General features: G+C 40.0%; 2 long non-coding RNA genes across 2 annotated transcripts; one reads left to right on the top strand and one right to left on the bottom strand.

The window, feature by feature from the left end:
- The first annotated feature begins 519 nt into the window (after positions 1-519).
- LOC308404641 lies at positions 520-3,081 on the top strand. Its single transcript, XR_013973164.1, has 5 exons — positions 520-560; positions 666-778; positions 2,404-2,498; positions 2,609-2,667; positions 2,832-3,081. It is a non-coding gene; the product is annotated as an uncharacterized lncRNA (long non-coding RNA).
- Positions 3,082-3,159: 78 nt separating this feature from the next.
- Positions 3,160-6,227, bottom strand: LOC308404643. The gene is made up of 3 exons (XR_013973165.1): positions 6,187-6,227; positions 5,969-6,081; positions 3,160-3,666 (listed from the first exon to the last, which is right to left on the bottom strand). It is a non-coding gene; the product is annotated as an uncharacterized lncRNA (long non-coding RNA).
- Positions 6,228-19,361: the final 13,134 nt, after the last annotated feature.

Below are 19,361 nucleotides of genomic sequence, written 5' to 3'. Positions count from 1 at the left end.
CAAGAGTCTTAGTGAGCTTTTGAACATAAGCTGAAACATTTGGAGCAGTGTTGAGGATGCTCCAATGAGATACAATGCTAACAATTTAAATAAATAAATGGAACTAGAGATGTGGAGCTTGTTCGTTTTGTATGTAAGAACTATGGAAGAAATATAGTATCATCAGAATTCAAGTATTTTTAGACATTGAATTTATGACACTGAATTTTTATCCTCCAAATTTCCCTGCAAAAATATTCACCTGCAAAAATTCACCTGCAAAAATTCACCTGCAAAAAATTCACCTGCAAAAATTCACCTGCAAAAAATTCACCTGCAAAAATTCACCTGCAAAAAATTCACCTGCAAAAATTCACCTGCAAAAAATTCACCTGCAAAAATTCACCTGAAAAAAATTCACCTGCAAAAATTCAACTGCAAAAGTGATGAACTTTAATGACCCAAGCCAGAGCAATCAGCACCAGATCGAGTCGAGTGGCTCTCAGCCAATTAAATTACGCTGTTTGATCACATGACACGGTTAGCCAGCAGTGTGTCTCCTAAAAGAGAGCTGTTTAAAGGTGAGTGATTAAGTTTTTCTCCTAAATAGAGATCATTACAGAACGCCTAGTCCTACTTAAAATCCCATTTATTATTATAATTTTTTATCATCTACTCGAACTAAGGAAAACGTTTGACTAACTCAAAGACAATTTCCACGCCTCCCCTGCCTGACTGCAGAGGCAGTTTTGAATTTAGGAGCGCCAAGATGGCAGCGGCAAACCCTGGCGGCTCTCCGGTGAGTATATATATTTTTTTATCTTCAAGTTTGTCTTTTGAAACCTTAATTTTATTTAAATCCGTTGCTCACGTATAAAGTACACAGACGGGGTCTTTGCTCAACTCGTCTGAGGCGTGTCTCACTAAGCGCTACATGCTAGCATCCTGCTAACCGAGCTACCCTTTACATGCTGTGCTTTAGAAAATGGGATACTCGTTAAAAAAAATACTCCGCAGATATTGATAGATAGACGAACACTGCAAATATAATGTTGGAAACGAGAACGGCCTTTGGTGAAGGGGTAAAATACACCATGAATAGAGCCATAGAGTGAATGGCTGCCATGGTTGCAGAACAGCCTGATTTAATGACAAGAATGGGGAAGAGTGAGGTGAAGTGAACCAAAGCCACAAAACACGGTCAGACAAGGCGGCAAAAGGGCAGTGATCTGTCCGTCAGTATGAAGTTGGTGTGTGCTTTGGTGAACAAAAACTCCAGACCGGTAGCAGGAAGATGGGAGACTCGTGTTTCACTGGAATAGTGGTGAATTAAAACATCCTTTGTTGGGGACATTTCGGTGTAAATGCATCCATACAGGCAAGACAGAGGCAGACTAGACAGTGAAGAAAACAAGGCAAACATTAGAAATATAAAAACGGAAATATAGGATGAGTCGGGGATGAGTTCCTGCCCCAAGTGGAGGAGTTCAAGTATCTCGGGGTCTTGTTCGCGAGTGATGGGAGAAGGGAGCCGGAGATCGACAGACGGATTGGGGCTGCAGTAATGCGGACGCTGCACCGGTCCGTCGTGGTGAAGAGGGAGCTGAGTGTAAAAGTGAAGCTCTCAATTTACCGGTCGATCTACGTCCCTACCCTCACCTATGGCCACGAGCTGTGGGTAGTGACCAAAAGAACGAGATCGCGGATACAAGCGGCAGAAATGAGCTTCCTCCGAAGGGTGGCTGGCCTCTCCCTTAGAGATAGGGTGAGAAGGTCGGCCATCCGGGAGGGGCTCAGAGTAGAGCAGCTGCTGCTCCACATCGAAAGGAGCCAGCTGAGGTGGTTCGGGCATCTGACAAGGATGCCCCCTGGGCGCCTCCTGGGTGAGGTGTTCCAGGCATGTCCCACCGGGAGGAGGCCCCGGGGCAGACCCAGGACACGCTGGAGAGATTATATCTCTCGGCTGGCCTGGGAACGCCTTGGTATTCCCCCGGATAAGCTGGAGGAGGTGGCTGGGCAGAGGGAGGTCTGGGCCCCCGTGACCCGGCCTCGGATAAAGCGGATGAAGATGGATGGATGGAAATATAGGATTAATATAACATACAATTAGGGAAAATGTAAGGAACACAATGTAAATGATATTGTAAAGTCATTAAAACGGCATACTCTGATTAAAAGAAACGCATAATTGGGTAGGATAATAACAATAATAATGTTAAAAAACATGTACAAGATGGGTATGTATACTTGTAGCCAGAATACTATAAAGTTGTAGCATGCCAGACCATCTTGATTGAATGTAACTTCGCTCCACACAAGTTTTATGGTAGACATATTCATATTGGTATCTAATAAATGATTAATTCTTAGATTTTATCGAACGTTAATTTATAAATTGTTTCTGTCTTTATGTGTTTGTTTCAGATTATGCAAGATGAAATTATTCAGTCAGCAAGACACTTGCTGCAGTTGCTGACATCATCCAACTGAACTGCTGCTGTGATGAATCAGAATACAAGGTTTACTTTAGCAAGACTTATGAGTTAATGCTACATTTAACTAAATTGTTATATATTTTTTGTGTCCAATATTGTCTCCATATGATTTTGTTTTTTGCAACATCTTGCAGAGAACAGAGTCAAGGTACCAGCTTGGTCAACCCTAAAAGACCATCTGTTCAATGACCAGGTGAAAAAGTCATAAACTAAACACTCTGCATGAGCATGGAATTTAGGATGCAACTTTATATCTTACCTGCTCTACACTCAGGGCTTGAATTACAACAACAGTCAATCACATAAAAAAAATATACTTTTGGTAGTTCTGTGTCTGTCTCTCTCCTCCAAACCCAGATGGCTGCTGGTACTGAACCGGGTTCTGGTTCTGCTGGAGGTTTCTTCTTGTTAAAGGGGAGTTTTTCCTCTGCACTGTCACTTCATGCTGCTCAGTGTGAGGGATTGTTGAGGTTGAGTCCATATGTCCTGCGAACAACTGCTGGGCAATGACACCATGCAATCTTCTGGGATTCCTTGGATAAAAAACCTGTGAACTGCACTTGTCCTTGGTCTTCACAGCTCACCTTTTTACTGTTTATTGAATCAAAATGCTCCAGTGACATGGATTCTACATTGTAACTGATGTGATGTTCTATAAAGTGGTTTTAATAAAAAAAGGCAAAAATTAGTTTGTTTCTTTATTCAATTTTTGAACAGTGATACTCATTCAGTAAATGCAAATTATTTACATGGCAGTGCACTATAGGCATAAATCTAGACCCCTAGATAAAACATGATGGCATTATAGCAGTGACAACTCCTCCACAGTAGCAGGTGGGATTTCTTTTTTGAGGACGGCTCCTTTTACCTGTCACTACAGATGGTCTGTTTATGTTTTGATCAAGAGCCTTTTTTGGGCAGCTGAAGAGGAGAAGTCTATCTTATGGCCAACCTCTGACTGTATCTTGGTCACATTACCCAGCAAAACCCAGTATGCAGGTTCACCTGTAACAGTCCTTGTGCCACAGATCAACACTGTTGCTTCTACATTAAACAGAAGAGCAGTGACGTGGGTGCAGGTCTCCGTGACTCCGGCCTTACAGCTGCAGTGGGCGGCTTCAACCTTCCCTGTGATGCTCACAGTGACCCATGGCTGCAATGCTGGTTCATTCAGTCTTTGAGAGTGCAGTACCTGAAACACACACACAAAGTTCTTGTCTTTAAATGAACTATGAGCCAAGGCTGACATAAATGTTTTATCTACTTAATCATTAATGTAACAGTGTTTAGAAAGTTAGCACATACATGTAATTTTTCATTTCTTTATGTGTCCATCTATAGAACGCTGCATGTTATATTCTAAATCTGCCTGTTCTGTCAGAAACCTGCCTGCAGAAAATGAACCTAAAGGATGTAATCACTTTCAAGATGGAGAAAGCATAAAGTGACAATTATGAATCACTTAATATGATAAGGAGATTCTGCAGGTCATTAATCAATGTATAAAATTAAAATAAAATGCATTTTTAGTGACACAAGATACAAATATGGAAGCAAGATGTATAATCGCTCATTTTGGGGAAATTGTGGGTAGCCTGCAAGAGCCTCAACTTCTCCATACCCACAATGTGCAACAAATGGGCACAGCTGATCTTCAACAGTGGAACATCGGCCAGTTACTTCCAACTTTAACGCAGCTTGTAGTCTTGGAGAGCAGCACACCAAAACTGCATGCACAACTTCTGCTAACAGTGGAAACAGATTAAGAAATCCATGCAAACAGATTCATAAACCGAAAGAATATTATTTTACAGGATTAATGATCATATCAGCCGCTGGCTGATCACAAACCCTGAGGGTGTATACGAGAAGCAGAAGAAGCAGAGGGAATATCCCGTTTAAGTTTAGATAGTATTTGTAAAGATATTGACCATATCCTTTTCTGAAAGTGTGGATATAATGGATGGGGTAAGGTACTGACATGCTACAACTTTATAGTTGTTAAATTCTGGCTACAAGTATACATACCCATCTTGTACATGTTTTTTTTTTTAGTTTTTTTTAATTATTATTATTGTTATTATTATTATTATTATCCTACCCAATTATGTGTTTCTTTTAATCAGAGTATGCCGTTTTAATGACTTTACAATATCATTTACATTGTGTTCCTTACATTTTCCCTAATTGTATGTTATATTAATCCTATATTTCCATCCATCCATCTTCATCCGCTTTATCCGAGGCCGGGTCGCGGGGGCCCAGACCTCCCTCTGCCCAGCCACCTCCTCCAGCTTATCCGGGGGAATACCAAGGCGTTCCCAGGCCAGCCGAGAGATATAATCTCTCCAGCGTGTCCTGGGTCTGCCCCGGGGCCTCCTCCCGGTGGGACATGCCTGGAACACCTCACCCAGGAGGCGCCCAGGGGGCATCCTTGTCAGATGCCCGAACCACCTCAGCTGGCTCCTTTCGATGTGGAGCAGCAGCTGCTCTACTCTGAGCCCCTCCCGGATGGCCGACCTTCTCACCCTATCTCTAAGGGAGAGGCCAGCCACCCTTCGGAGGAAGCTCATTTCTGCCGCTTGTATCCGCGATCTCGTTCTTTTGGTCACTACCCACAGCTCGTGGCCATAGGTGAGGGTAGGGACGTAGATCGACCGGTAAATTGAGAGCTTCACTTTTACACTCAGCTCCCTCTTCACCACGACGGACCGGTGCAGCGTCCGCATTACTGCAGCCCCAATCCGTCTGTCGATCTCCGGCTCCCTTCTCCCATCACTCGCGAACAAGACCCCGAGATACTTGAACTCCTCCACTTGGGGCAGGAACTCATCCCCGACTCATCCTATATTTCCGTTTTTATATTTCTAATGTTTGCCTTGTTTTCTTCACTGTCTAGTCTGCCTCTGTCTTGCCTGTATGGATGCATTTACACCGAAATGTCCCCAACAAAGGATGTTTTAATTCACCACTATTCCAGTGAAACACGAGTCTCCCATCTTCCTGCTACCGGTCTGGAGTTTTTGTTCACCAAAGCACACACCAACTTCATACTGACGGACAGATCACTGCCCTTTTGCCGCCTTGTCTGACCGTGTTTTGTGGCTTTGGTTCACTTCACCTCACTCTTCCCCATTCTTGTCATTAAATCAGGCTGTTCTGCAACCATGGCAGCCATTCACTCTATGGCTCTATTCATGGTGTATTTTACCCCTTCACCAAAGGCCGTTCTCGTTTCCAACATTATATTTGCAGTGTTCGTCTATCTATCAATATCTGCGGAGTATTTTTTTTAACGAGTATCCCATTTTCTAAAGCACAGCATGTAAAGGGTAGCTCGGTTAGCAGGATGCTAGCATGTAGCGCTTAGTGAGACACGCCTCAGACGAGTTGAGCAAAGACCCCGTCTGTGTACTTTATACGTGAGCAACGGATTTAAATAAAATTAAGGTTTCAAAAGACAAACTTGAAGATAAAAAAATATATATACTCACCGGAGAGCCGCCAGGGTTTGCCGCTGCCATCTTGGCGCTCCTAAATTCAAAACTGCCTCTGCAGTCAGGCAGGGGAGGCGTGGAAATTGTCTTTGAGTTAGTCAAACGTTTTCCTTAGTTCGAGTAGATGATAAAAAATTATAATAATAAATGGGATTTTAAGTAGGACTAGGCGTTCTGTAATGATCTCTATTTAGGAGAAAAACTTAATCACTCACCTTTAAACAGCTCTCTTTTAGGAGACACACTGCTGGCTAACCGTGTCATGTGATCAAACAGCGTAATTTAATTGGCTGAGAGCCACTCGACTCGATCTGGTGCTGATTGCTCTGGCTTGGGTCATTAAAGTTCATCACTTTTGCAGTTGAATTTTTGCAGGTGAATTTTTGCAGGTGAATTTTTTGCAGGTGAATTTTTGCAGGTGAATTTTTTTCAGGTGAATTTTTTTCAGGTGAATTTTTTGCAGGTGAATTTTTGCAGGTGAATTTTTGCAGGTGAATATTTTTGCAGGGAAATTTGGAGGATAAAAATTCAGTGTCATAAATTCGATGTCTAAAAATACTTGAATTCTGATGATACTATATTTCTTCCATAAAGAACGGGCAAATAAATGTCATCTTATTTTCTTTCAACCACTGGAGATTGTCATGGTTGCCTAGTTTGAATATTCCTTTGTACTAATCCCCATGGCCAAGGCTGGACTGGGACAAAAAATCGGCCCGGGCATTTTGACTAGAGACCGGCCCACCAGGATAAATGTGACGTCATTCAGGGGTAAAACCGCAAAGGATTCTGGGAACTTGTGGCAAGCAGTAGTAGCGCACGCAGGCTTTCAATTGAACTCAGTTACACAGCGATAAAAAGAAACCCAAAAAATGGCAAGAAGCTGTTGTATTATTAACTGCAATAGCCGGTCGCATGACAGCCACGGGAAGCCGACGGGTAAAGAGATCGTTTTTTTTTTTTTTATCGGATTATGTCGTTGAAGAGAAATTTTTTAAGCCATGTTTCCGAAGTAAGAGCCGACGGATGGTCTGGATATACCAAATATAACGTCTCAGAACACTGCAGCTCACATGTTAGTCTGCTCCAAGCATTCCCACAAAGGTCAGAGTTTTGTAGTAGTTAATACGTCATTTTTCTTAACATAATTGGTGATATAGGTTACAAGCAAGTCTGGCGCTGAACAGAAATTGTCGCGCTATGCTCCTTTATTTATTGTGTTTATTGTGCATAAATAGTGAATTGTCCTGACACAATATTGCGTTTCGCTTCTGTTATTATGGTACATTGACAAAAACATATACTTTTATTCACAGGATAAAACAGTTGTTTTGTATCACTAATTGCCCAGTGCGATTACAGCATACAATATTATTGTCACTGCTACATTTCTGTAACGCTACCAGAAATTATTTCCACTACTAATTAATTACCGTTGAGCTCAAAGGTTATATTAATAAACGGTTAACGAATGTGTATCTATGACGACGATTTGTGAGACTGGTAAACTTACCTTTGTTCGTACGATGGTCTTTACTTTCTACACGGTGCATTTTAAGGTCCTGCACCCATCCGGCGGTAAACTGTACCTGGGCTTGTTGCAGTGACCTGAAGTTACTAAACTTCACGAGTGTATGCACTCACTCCAAGAACCGTATAATTATAAATCTGAGCATGGTGAAAGTTGGGCAGCACGCTGACGTCTTTTGTCCACTCATAAGGGTCTAACCCTTTCACTCCTTTGATTTTTTTTCCTCGTATCTTTTCTTTGTCTTTTCGTCGAGTCTGTCTTTGTACGGACCGGCATTGTTCTCCTTTTGTTTTGTACATTCCTTTTTTGTGCGGCAAAGAAAAACAAGAAGGCATTGGAACCGGAGAATGAACGTTTTGCGGTGCTGCAAATGCTTGCATTTGATGCGGTACTTGGATTGTTTTGCCACGAGTTCCCGGCATGCAATGCGCGAAAGTCACGTGATTGCTAAACAAGGGGGAGGGTGCATCCAGCCTCCTCGGCTGTAATTGGTCCAGCCCAGAGTCGATCATGACCAATTGGCCAATCCAACACCTTTCATTATATATACCTTTCCTAAAGAAAAAAAAATCCATCGGCCCATAAAAACAAAAAATCGCCAGCGGCCCACCGGGCAAATGCCCGGTACGCCCGATGGCCAGTCCAACTATGCCCATGGCCTTGTCATAACAGTCTTTTCATTTACAGAGAAACCCAAACACATCCAGTGAGCAGCAGTTCTTTAGACTGACTATCTTATTGGCGTGGAAGGTCAGATGAGAAGGTTCAGGCTGGTTTAGAATTACTTTGATAGCTATTCTTTATAACTGTGTTGACCATAAGAGCATCTTAGACTGAACAAAGTGCTGAATCTAAATTTTAGCTGAGGCATTCAGATGGCAGGCTCGTTTGGTGTCAGGAGCTTAAATAATAATAATAATGATAAGTCTAGGCTGGTGGTAGTGCAGTGTCACTAAGAATGTTTTCTTAGTGAACACTGGGCCATTTTTCAGTAACAATCAGAACACTGAAGCCTAGATGACACCTTTCTTCTATCTTCTATTGGCTACGTCAAGCATAAGGACACACAATGTCTCAAAGCAAAAGTTATTCAATACAGTTTAAACTTCACGAGCAGAACTGCTGTATATTTGTCATATTATGTTTCAAGTCACTGCGGCTGCACATAAAATCAGAATTGTAGCAGATTTTCACAAGTTATTTTTGTTCTGTGTCTACAGTACCGGATGGTCAGTCTTTATCCTGAAGTACAGTGAAGCTTTGACAAATCTTTGGCAAGAGCAAGGGCAACAATCCTCACAAGAGGTTTGAAAACCTTGAAAAAAAGGTCTTTGTTTACTTGAGTGTTTCTCGGTTTCTGCCTCTTTCTACAGGCGGACAGACCCGACCAACACCCCACACATACAAACACACAAATGTGCACTGCTATAGGACAGTAATCTCTGTGAAGCCCAGCTGGTGAAACTGATGTGGCTGTAGGCAAGGACATAAACACAAGCCTAGCAAATGGTGATGGGCAAGAGGTCCCTTTGTGTGTGTGTGTGTGTGTGTGTGTGTGTGTGTGTGTGTGTGTGTGTGTGTGTGTGTGTTACTTGGGGTGTGTATGTCATGTGGTATACATTGCAGTTCTTTTTTTTTTTTTTTTTTGCAAATTATTTTAATTATTTGTTCAGTTTTACATTTTAAAAAGAACACAATGTTTCTCTAAACGAGATAGATAGATAGATAGATAGATAGATAGATAGATAGATAGATAGATAGATAGATAGATAGATAGATAGATAGATAGATTCCACCTTCATTCACTGTTTCTTTACAGCAATGATCATGGAGCATCATACAATATAATATCAGCACACATGAATTAAATTTATTTGTGCATTAAAACACGTTTGTGAACACTCCACCAATGAAAATCATAAATGCACATGAATCAGCAAAACAGCTACGTATATTTTTTATACAGGGCTATAAATAGAGTCACGGCATATTTGAGAAGTCCTAAAATAATTTTTAGGGCCTTGTGGTCCTTTTGACTGTTACTACCTCTCTCTCAGCACAGGAAGATTCATCCTGAAGACTCACTGCATTGACCTCGAGATGTATCCAGTTTTTCAAGATGTGCCCACTTTCTTTATTTAATGATCAAAACATTTTTTTCCCATTGGTCTGGTCTTTATTACAAGAAGAAAATTTTGGTGCAAAATTTGGTTGAAATTTGGTGCATTTATTTGAGTGCTTTGCGTATTTATTGTTGTTTTTTAATCCATAGCTAAGATTTTTTTCTTAAGCTCTCTGTACATGTACACTCCTTTTCTCTGTGTGATTGGAGCATCCCCATGCAGCACAACAGAAGAGCCTGTGTACAAGAATAATAGTGAGGAAAGGACACAAACTGTGTGACATGTTATTGATTTTTCATAGTTTATTACAGATTAACATCATGAATTTATTGTGGTAATGAAATGCAAGGTTGCAAGGTAAAAGATAAAGCATAAATAAGAAATGTGTTTATATGTCTTTAATTGTGAAAAAACATAAATATGTTAAACATGTAAATAATACCACTAGCAAGCATCTTATAAAACGTAGTGAAAACATGCCTTGTGACACATGATACACAGTAAGATGAGCTTTACTGCAACCTGCTAATGTGTTCTAAAGCCAGATTTCTCTAAATGCATGTAACACAGAAAGTGAACAATGGTAACACATTTATGTATTGAGCAATACATTTCCTAAGCAGGACACTCAACTCATGCTAATATGCTGTTAGCTGACAGCTTCACTATATTGTTAGTAACCCCACAGTCTCCTTCTGTCCTATCTGAAAGACTTCAAAGTAATTTGTCATTAAGATTAGTGTCAGGTATCTTGGATTACTGAAATCACAATGAGAAAAAAAACAAGCTGAAATTAAATATTTACTCTATTTCTTCAAAATATACAAAGCAATTATTAAATAAGCATACAATTTTAAAAAACAAATTAGCCACAGCAGCGTGGTCTGACTTTGTAATGTAAGGTTACAATGGGTCACGAAAGCAGGTAAGGCTTGCTAACATTTGCAGTTAACACAAATCCTTGAATGTTTTACTTATATATATATATACACGTGCGCACGCACACACACACACACACACACACACACACACAAAGATTAAACTACATGGACTTCACTGTGGTTTAAATGCTTTTGTACATCAATGTAAATATTGAATATTAATTAGCAAAAATGAAAGCAGAGCTCTGTCTGTCTATGGACACAATTACCCACTAAACACTTCTGGGAACAAGATGAAGTATATATGAGCCAGGGGATGATGTCATATCCTGGACCGGTTGAGGGCTCTGGCCACTGCATACCTGTGTTACATTTGAGCGGGGTGGGGTTATTTTGTTTGTTTTTTGTTTTTTTCTAAACAGTCTTTTCTGTCCTGACGTGTCATTTCATAACGGTGTGCTTTGCCTGAATCAGCAGCAAACCATTCATGCGCATTTCAGAGCACAGCAGTACCATTGTTGCATTCACTGTGAAGGGCCCTTCTGGTACAATTCAAACAGTGTCTTGAGTGCAGTCAATCAACTCTAGCAGTCGATTTGGAGTCACAAAACGATGTAGATGTACTGTATCTATTTAAGCCCTTAGAATTTCACTCTATTTGGCTCCGGGTATCTGAACATATTGCTGTCTAGAATAAGATATTAAATGTTTACATTCCAGCATGCCTTGTCCAGAGCAGTACAATATACTTTATCATAGCTGAAATCAAAATATTTAAGTTTAATGTCAGCTGCATAGGGATCTTCAACTTTACCTTTACTTGATTAACTCTGAAAACTATTACACCCACAAAGAAGAGTTGTAGCGATGATGCATCAGTTATTTATTTGAATGATACTTAAAGTTCACCAGCAGCTGCTGTTTTCTGTAAGAATGTTTTGGTGAGATGCCTCAAGCCCTTAAATACTTCTCCGTTTTCAGACAGCTTCAAAGAAACAAATTAGTTAACAGAATGAGTCTTTCGATTTGAGGTCTTGCAGGCAAAATTAGGGAGCTGAACCAATATGTCTTTACTTCTGCCTCTGTGTGTGTGTGTGTGTGTGTGTGTGTGTGTGTGTGTGGGGGGGGGTTGGTGCATGTGTGTGCATGCACATGTCTGAGAATGGATGTGCCCTTTGAGCTCAGCTCTGCTGGTTGAGTGGACATTGTCCAGGATGATGAATTGAAAGTTCAGAAAAATATCTGTTAGAATTTAAAAGCCATCAAAGTAGAAAATTGGCAATATTGTCTACGGCAGAATCCTCCACGCCCTCCATTTATCATTTAGAGATAAAAGGTTAGCGCGGTAGCTATGGCCTGTTTGTGTGTGCATGTGTGAGGCGGGTTACATTGGAAGTGGACAGACATTTGCTCATATCAGGTTATTCTAGGGTAATTTTTTTGCCTTGGCGGTGTATGTGCATATACAGCCTACAGTGTGTTTGTGTGCTTCTAAATCAAAATGAAATGCACTGATGTGTCAGTCGGCACCAAAAACAGAAACATTGTGTTATTACTGATCACAGCGGGGACACTGAAAAGCATTTGTTCTCCCGTTAGCCTTAGTTTATTTTGGGGGAAATTTGTGTTCAGCCTACTCTGCATGCATGTCAGGCTGTTTATGCAGACTGGGGTTTTCTATAGTGTGGAGGTCTTAAAATTCTCGCTGAGTATGAGTGTAATTTGTAGGGAGTGGGATTTGTGTGTGAGTGGGGACACTGTTTGTGCGTGTACAATATGAGTACACAGCATTTCTGGCCCACTTCATTCAGCGACATAGTCTCACAGCAGGTGGTTCATTACACGGCCTGTAATTAGGTGGACTTGACTTTCTTCTGCTCCTGATTACAGATACATATTGGTTCCAGTGGAGCATGGAAACACAACTTTTTAATTATTTTTATTTCAGTAAATTATTTGGTGCTTTAGTCTACTGGGGTGCGTTTGTGAGTTGAGTCTGCAGTGTTGTGTTTTGTATGAGTCTACTGTGATTATAGTTCACTGAGCCAGAGGTGTGTCAAAATATTATTTTAAAGGTTTTCTGAAATTTGTATGCTAATGCAGATATATGCAGAGTGCGCCTTTCTGTTCTGCTCCTTTTGTATTAAAGACAAAAGTATATGCTTCCGAATGCCCCTTTTTTTATTATATGGCTTATGATTAGATCATTTAGAAACTGATTTAAGACAAATATCCCTGCTTCTCACTGCTGAACTGTAAAGTGTTCTTCTGTGTCTGTGTTAACTTCCCACAAACAACAATATTAATTCTGTGTCAACTGTTATTAGCCTTAACAAGCTGTATATACTGTATTATTAAAGGCTCTGAAGAGTTTCTAAGTCTCATGTGGTTTAACATTAGTCAGAAAATGTTGACATGATAAATGTGTCTTGCAACAGCCAAAGTAAAGAAAAAAGAGGGGTTTCCTTTCAGTTCGTCCATGATTCAGATTTTTATTTGCCTTTTGCGCATAGGACCAGCAGTCCATGCACATTGGAATTTCAGGTGAAGTTACATTTTTGAGAGGTATAAAGACAAAGAAAAATAAAGCAGAGAATGCAGCAATCTACTAATAATACTTACTATATGAAAACACTGTCCAGAGAGAGTTATATTACACTCTGGAAAGAATCTAAATGACATTCCAGGTATTGCACACATAGTATTGCACATTTCGACATTTAGAATATTGTACCTAATGTCTGCTTCGCAAATCTGTTTCAGTAAGTATATTGGACACTAAACAGACAGTGATCCACATATATGCTTTTCCATGTTTCTCCGTGAAAAGCCAAGAAGAGTGAATTTAAATCATAACCGTTGATATAAAATTACTAAAATATTATGCATGCAGTAATGAACTAGTACATTTAAATGTGGCTTCTAACTGAAAATCCATCTGGCTCCTGAGTTTTCCAAATAAGTTAATATTTCTCTTGAGCATGACTTTCTCCCATCAGCTCTGATTTTTCCATGTGATGGGTTGAGGGGAATGAGGATGGTGATCAGGTAACCTTTCTCCTCTGGCAATCACAGTCACGAGGTGACTCACTAAGTGCCGCCTGACCTAGATACAGTTATAGGCAAGAGCAGCTGGAGATAGAACAGTGAAGCGGATTAAGGGTATTTTGTGGAGAAGCTACACAAACTAATTTAGTAATGTGTGTGTTTTACTAGTAAAAAACAGTGTTGGATATACTCGTACAAATTTCAAAAATACAAATAAAAATACAATGTGACCAGATCTAGCTGAACCCACACTTTTGATTTGTGGCTGGAATTGATTTAATCAGCAGTGAAACTGGAAGCGTTCAGCACCTTGGACAGCGACATCACCCACCAACACCCACACGCTCAGACTGTTTCTCTCTAAGGACAGAGTCCCTGGGACAATTGTTCTCTCTGCAATTATCCTAGACTAGATCTATGATTACACAACAGTTCTCTTTCACCTTTTACCTTTGTTTGCATTTTTTTAAACCCCATCACACCTAAAAATTTTAATTACCCAAACTTTAGTTCTATTACATTACATGCACCTATTACATTACCTGTATCTCAGCCTTTGACTTAAACTGAGTGGTGTTTCAGGATTTGGTTGCTGAGTACAAGATGAAGAAACTGAGCTCTGAAGGAATCACACAGGGTTGTGCAAAACTCTTGAGCCACTGATTTATTGAAATGTGCAAATATACATGGAAATATTTTATATAAGCTAAAAACAGTGTACAGTTCTAACAAGCTTTAAAGTCCATATTTAGTATGACCAGCTTTAGTCTTCAACACAGTCTGAACTCTCTTAGACGAGCTTTCTTGTCATTTGTTTAAGTAGTCTCCAGGAATAGTTCTCCAGGCTTCTTGAAGAAAATTCAAAGGTTTTCTTTGGATATTTGCTGCCTTTTGTTCCATTCTCTGTCAAGATGATCCTACACTGATACAAGAATGTTGGAGTCTGGTCTCTGGAGAGGCCAATCTGACTGATAATTCTGTCCAGGTATGCTTTTGTTGCATTTGCAGTGTGCTGTGTTTGAAGCTATAGCCAATCAGACACTTTCCAGATGGTATTGCATGGTGGATTACCTTCCTGCATTCATAATTCCATCAATTTTGACAAGACCTGTGTCATGGTTTGAGGCTGTTGAAATAACCGGCACCATGTTTTTGGCTGAAGACACTCACTGTGTCACATGATCATATTTTTTAACTTCAATTTGAAGCAAAAATGCCAAATTTAGATCCATCACTCCATAAGACTTGTTGCCACTTTTAGTGCAGTTCTTGTGTAATTTTACAAACCCGAGCCTTCTCTCGGTGATTGTCTTCCTTAAAATGAGTTGATAGCCATTCTTCCACTGAGACCATTTCTGAGATCTGTGCCAGATCCTTGACAAATCTTTTCCAATTTTTTAAGGACATGATGTTCAGATACTGTTCATCTGCTGTAAATTGTTTTTCTAGACTTGCCTCTTCTTTTGTCCTCAGCTTGCCAGTTTCCCCAAATTAAAAACGCTATGCTGGTCACTATGCGGAAATGCACACATTTTCAGCTAAAAGCTCTTTGAGAATCAAGTCTCCAATCAGTTTTACCAAGCAAATGCTCAAAGTTTTGGAACAACGGAGACTAAGCTAAGAAGAAACATTGTTAAAATTCCCTTTTAATTAAAAATAGTTTTGCTTTTTCATGTTTGAACCTTGCCACACAGAGAGAGATGTGTGTGTGTGTGAAGTTTTTGCTCACCCAAAAAACAGAGCTTAAGTTTTGTCTGTGGGTAGGATTTATTTACATCCAGCTATAATTTGGAAGCCAGTCCTGATTTTATACATAAACTTTCTAAATGTGGAAACTTTAAGCAATCAAGAATGGTATTTTCAGCAAGAGTCATCTTTTGTTGAGTGGTAGAATTTTCAAAATTAAAGATTTTTGTATATTCAGAGTCTCGATTTTAAAGGTCACTTTAGGAATTTCAACAAGGTTTCAGAAACACATTGTTTCTGACTGTCTTATATGTTTTATACATCCTCTAACATACCAGGAGGGAATCTTAAAGTGGAAAGTGAGTTTTTATAACTATACAAAGGTATACTTGACACCAAGAATCTTACATGTTATTTCAAAAGAGAGTGGAAGGGTTTAGAAGAAAAATGCCACTGAAATTGTTAAAGCTGAATGACTGAGAAAACAGTGATGAAACAAGGCATAGCAGCATGGCAATATATTATATATATTTTTCATGTTTCTTTAGGGCTGATTTTACCTCTTGCTTGCTTTGGAGATTACTTCATTCAATTACGTGTAACTGATTAATTTGCTGCTGCTGTAAATATTTACATGACATACAAATATAAAAATGAAAATCAATATGAATCCAGTTATTTAAAAGTTATTTAATATGGTATTTTGAAAAGTACTGAACAATTTTCACACTGATTTTAAAACATTATAGGTTACGCTTACTCCTATATGCACAAAAGCAGCACCCTGTTCTCTTTAGGTTGCTGTTTTTCTCCATTTACTCTCACTGCAGTTTTTCCACAGTCTTGACATTTAAGGCATTGGGCACATAAGGCACATAAGGCTGATTATGTACTTGCAGCATTTTGCTTAAACCGTGGCCTTTAATGATTTTGTTTCCTCTTACCGGTCGATGAAGCTCAGAAAAAAAGCAGGCATATTGTGGATTAGTGGCTAGACAGACGGGGGGGGGGGGGGGGGGGGGGGGGAGAGAGAGAGAGAGAGAGAATAAGGCAGACCAAAAAAAGATTGAGTGACAGAGAAAGGAGTGTGAGTCAGAAGCAGTGAATCAGGAATTTAATGATACCAGATAATGCTGGGATGAGATATTCTGGGAACCGTAGCATAGATACCCACGAGAAACATCCACATTATAACAGTGAGAAGGGAGGAAGTCTGATTTGGCCAAAAATATGCTCTAACAGAATGATAAAAACTTTGTATGCAGTGAGTAAACTAGAATTAACTTAGTGAATTAAAATAAAGTGAATTTTAAAAAAAGAACCTTTTCCTAATCTGTCTATATATTTTTTTCCTCATTTACAAGGTGTAAGGACTAACTTTGTTGACATTTCTCAGAAAGACATCTCAACTGCTTTTTCTCCAAGTGTGACAAAAAGATGGCATTTCTGGATATTAGATTGTATGCTTAATATGCAGTCTGGATAATATTCACAGTTCTTTTGTGTTGCATTTTTTAAAACCAACCATTACAACCATTGCTCCCTACTTTGTTGAAGATCTTTTGGCAGCAATTACAGTCTCAAGTCTTTTGGAGTATGATGGTTTAAGCTTGGTACACCTATTTTCGGGCGGTTTCTCCCATTGTGTTTTGTGTTTGGTAACTTCTCAAGCCCCATCAAGTTGGATGGGAAGCGCCGGTACACGGTACAGATCTCTGCAGAGGTATTTACTTGGATTCAAGTCTGCGCTCTTGCTGGGTCACTTGAAGACAAAGCAGTCTCAAAGTCAGTCCTTCTTAATTTTGGCTGTGTGTTTAGGGTCATTGTCCTGTTGGAAGATAAACCTCTATCCCAGTCTAAGGTCCAGACTGCTCTTGAGGAGGTTATCATCAAGGTACATTATCGATTTCATCTTTCCCTCAACCCTGACTACTCTCCCAGGTCCTGCTACTAAAAAACGTCCTCACAGCATGATACTACCAACAACATGGCACCCCTCGTTGGGGGCATTTCACATCGGGGACAAATGGTTAACCTTAATTTTCAGTGAAAGCCTAACAAAAGCCCGTCAAGATTTCTCTTTACAGCCAAACTTATAATTCACGACACTGGAATTTTAAACTATGAGTTACTCAGTGTATCTGCTTCTCTTTCGTTCTCTTCTTCAAAAGCCTCCTGTCCCCTGAAAAGACACCAGCACTTACAAAAGGAAACACCTACGGACATGAAAAATGTTACCCCTGAAAGTGAGAAACATAAAACCTGAATTTAAAGAAAAGGGAAGGAGATGAGGCCAGAGGAGGCATGTGAACACAAACACACGCACACATAAACATGCACGCAGGGGGGAGAAAGCAGAGATAGTGTTGCATGATATCACAGAGAATCATCCACTCATATGCGTCTTTTCTATCTTCACTCTGACTATGCCACAACTCAAGCTGATTTTCATGGTGGACAGGATTTGATTTTCCCTAACCAATCACTGGAGACCAAAGTGTCTGCCTGAATGTAAATTACTTTTCAGATCAACACTGATGCTTAGCCATGCAAACATGATGGTTTTGCTGGGGATTTGGGAGCAGAGTAAAGTCAAAACAAGCTACAAGTTCGGGGCAATAGTCAGGATACAGGTTGGCCATGTTTTGATTTCCAAAAAAGAGGACTCTTGGCCCACTCATGAAGAACTTTAATAATACTGTTTGCTTAAAGAAAATGTTAACATATTTAAACGATGCCTTCTCTGTGCGGTTAATGAATGGTGAAATAAAAAAAAAATGTGATATAGGCTTTTACAAGTCAACAAGGGCAAAAAAATAACTTAAAAACCTCTGGAATTAAATAATGGTACAGAAATAAGGCCTCATCTGTATAAGAAAAATTCCCAGTTCGGGACGGTACGAGGGACTTTTTTTTTTGCAGTTTGTTTGAAAAGCTGCAGTTGCGCTTTGGCATCTTTTAAACATCACTAGGCGCTGCTGCGCGCTGTTTGTCCCGTCTATGAGCGCAGAACAACCGCTCACAAAGCAGCTGCTCAGGGATGAAGTCACACATATGGGTCCTCTGTAGAAAAATCCGGACATTTTCATTAATCTCGAAAATCCCCCCCCCCCCGGATGCCCCGGACAGAATGTGAAAAGTGGACATGTCCGGGGAAAAGAGGATGGTTGGTCACCCTACCCTGCGCATATACTGTAGTCCACATTGTTTTTGCTCTTTTGTGATATGAACAGCTTAACAACACTTGGCAACAGCTTGAAGGTGCTGTTAGTTCCACCCATCCTGCTGATTGGCTAATTATTAGGCCTCCTGTGGAGCTTATTGGACAGATTTCCAACAAAGACAGTGCTAGTTTATGTTTAGATGCCCCACAAATCAGTCACTGGATGGAGGGAACGGATTCAAAGGTCTGGCCCCGTGGCATGAGATGGTGGCTGTAAATGTGTCTTCCAGCATAAAATGCCACCAAATACAATGAGCTCTCTCTAGATGAGCAGTGTCAAAGGTTCCACTCCACTGAAGAAATGTACAATGCATTCAAAGCTTGGAACAGTACTCAACCATTATCAAGAGCCGCAGCACAATATGAACTCCGTATATCAGCACACCTCGTTAAGCTGTCATAAGCATGAGTTATAACAGTGCAGCAGACATGACAGAGGTCGTAAAGCTGTCTGCTAGTATAACTAGTATGTCATAAACTGTACTAGCCACTTAAGCTTGGCTGCTTCAATAGTAACATACGTCAGGGTAGCTGTACCACAAAATGTCAAGTGTGGGTAATGACCTCCCTCACAGTATAAAACAGGATTTAGCCTTTAAAATTGCAAGAATCAGTCAGCAGTTTTCTGATTTGTTCTCTGTAGCAGCTAATATTAGATCCAAGATCCAAAATCACAATGTTTCATTTATATTTGTGTATAATTTGAACGATATTTCAATTTAAAAACTGCGGTTCTGTTTGTTTGTATAGCTGCTGCGCCACGATTTGTTGAAAAGATCAGTGTAACAGTCTGCAGATATCACACCAGACTAGCACACAGCAGAAATGTGTTGTTGGTTTTAATTGAATTTGCCTTCATTTTAATGACTCAGCAGATGTTTCACTGCAGGTGAAATAG

This window comes from Rhamphochromis sp. 'chilingali' (assembly GCF_963969265.1).
Source record: "Rhamphochromis sp. 'chilingali' genome assembly, chromosome: 10".
Lineage (NCBI taxonomy): Eukaryota > Metazoa > Chordata > Actinopteri > Cichliformes > Cichlidae > Rhamphochromis > Rhamphochromis sp. 'chilingali'.
The sequence above is the reverse complement of the archived record's forward strand: the minus strand, read 5'-3'. Positions and strand labels throughout refer to the sequence as shown.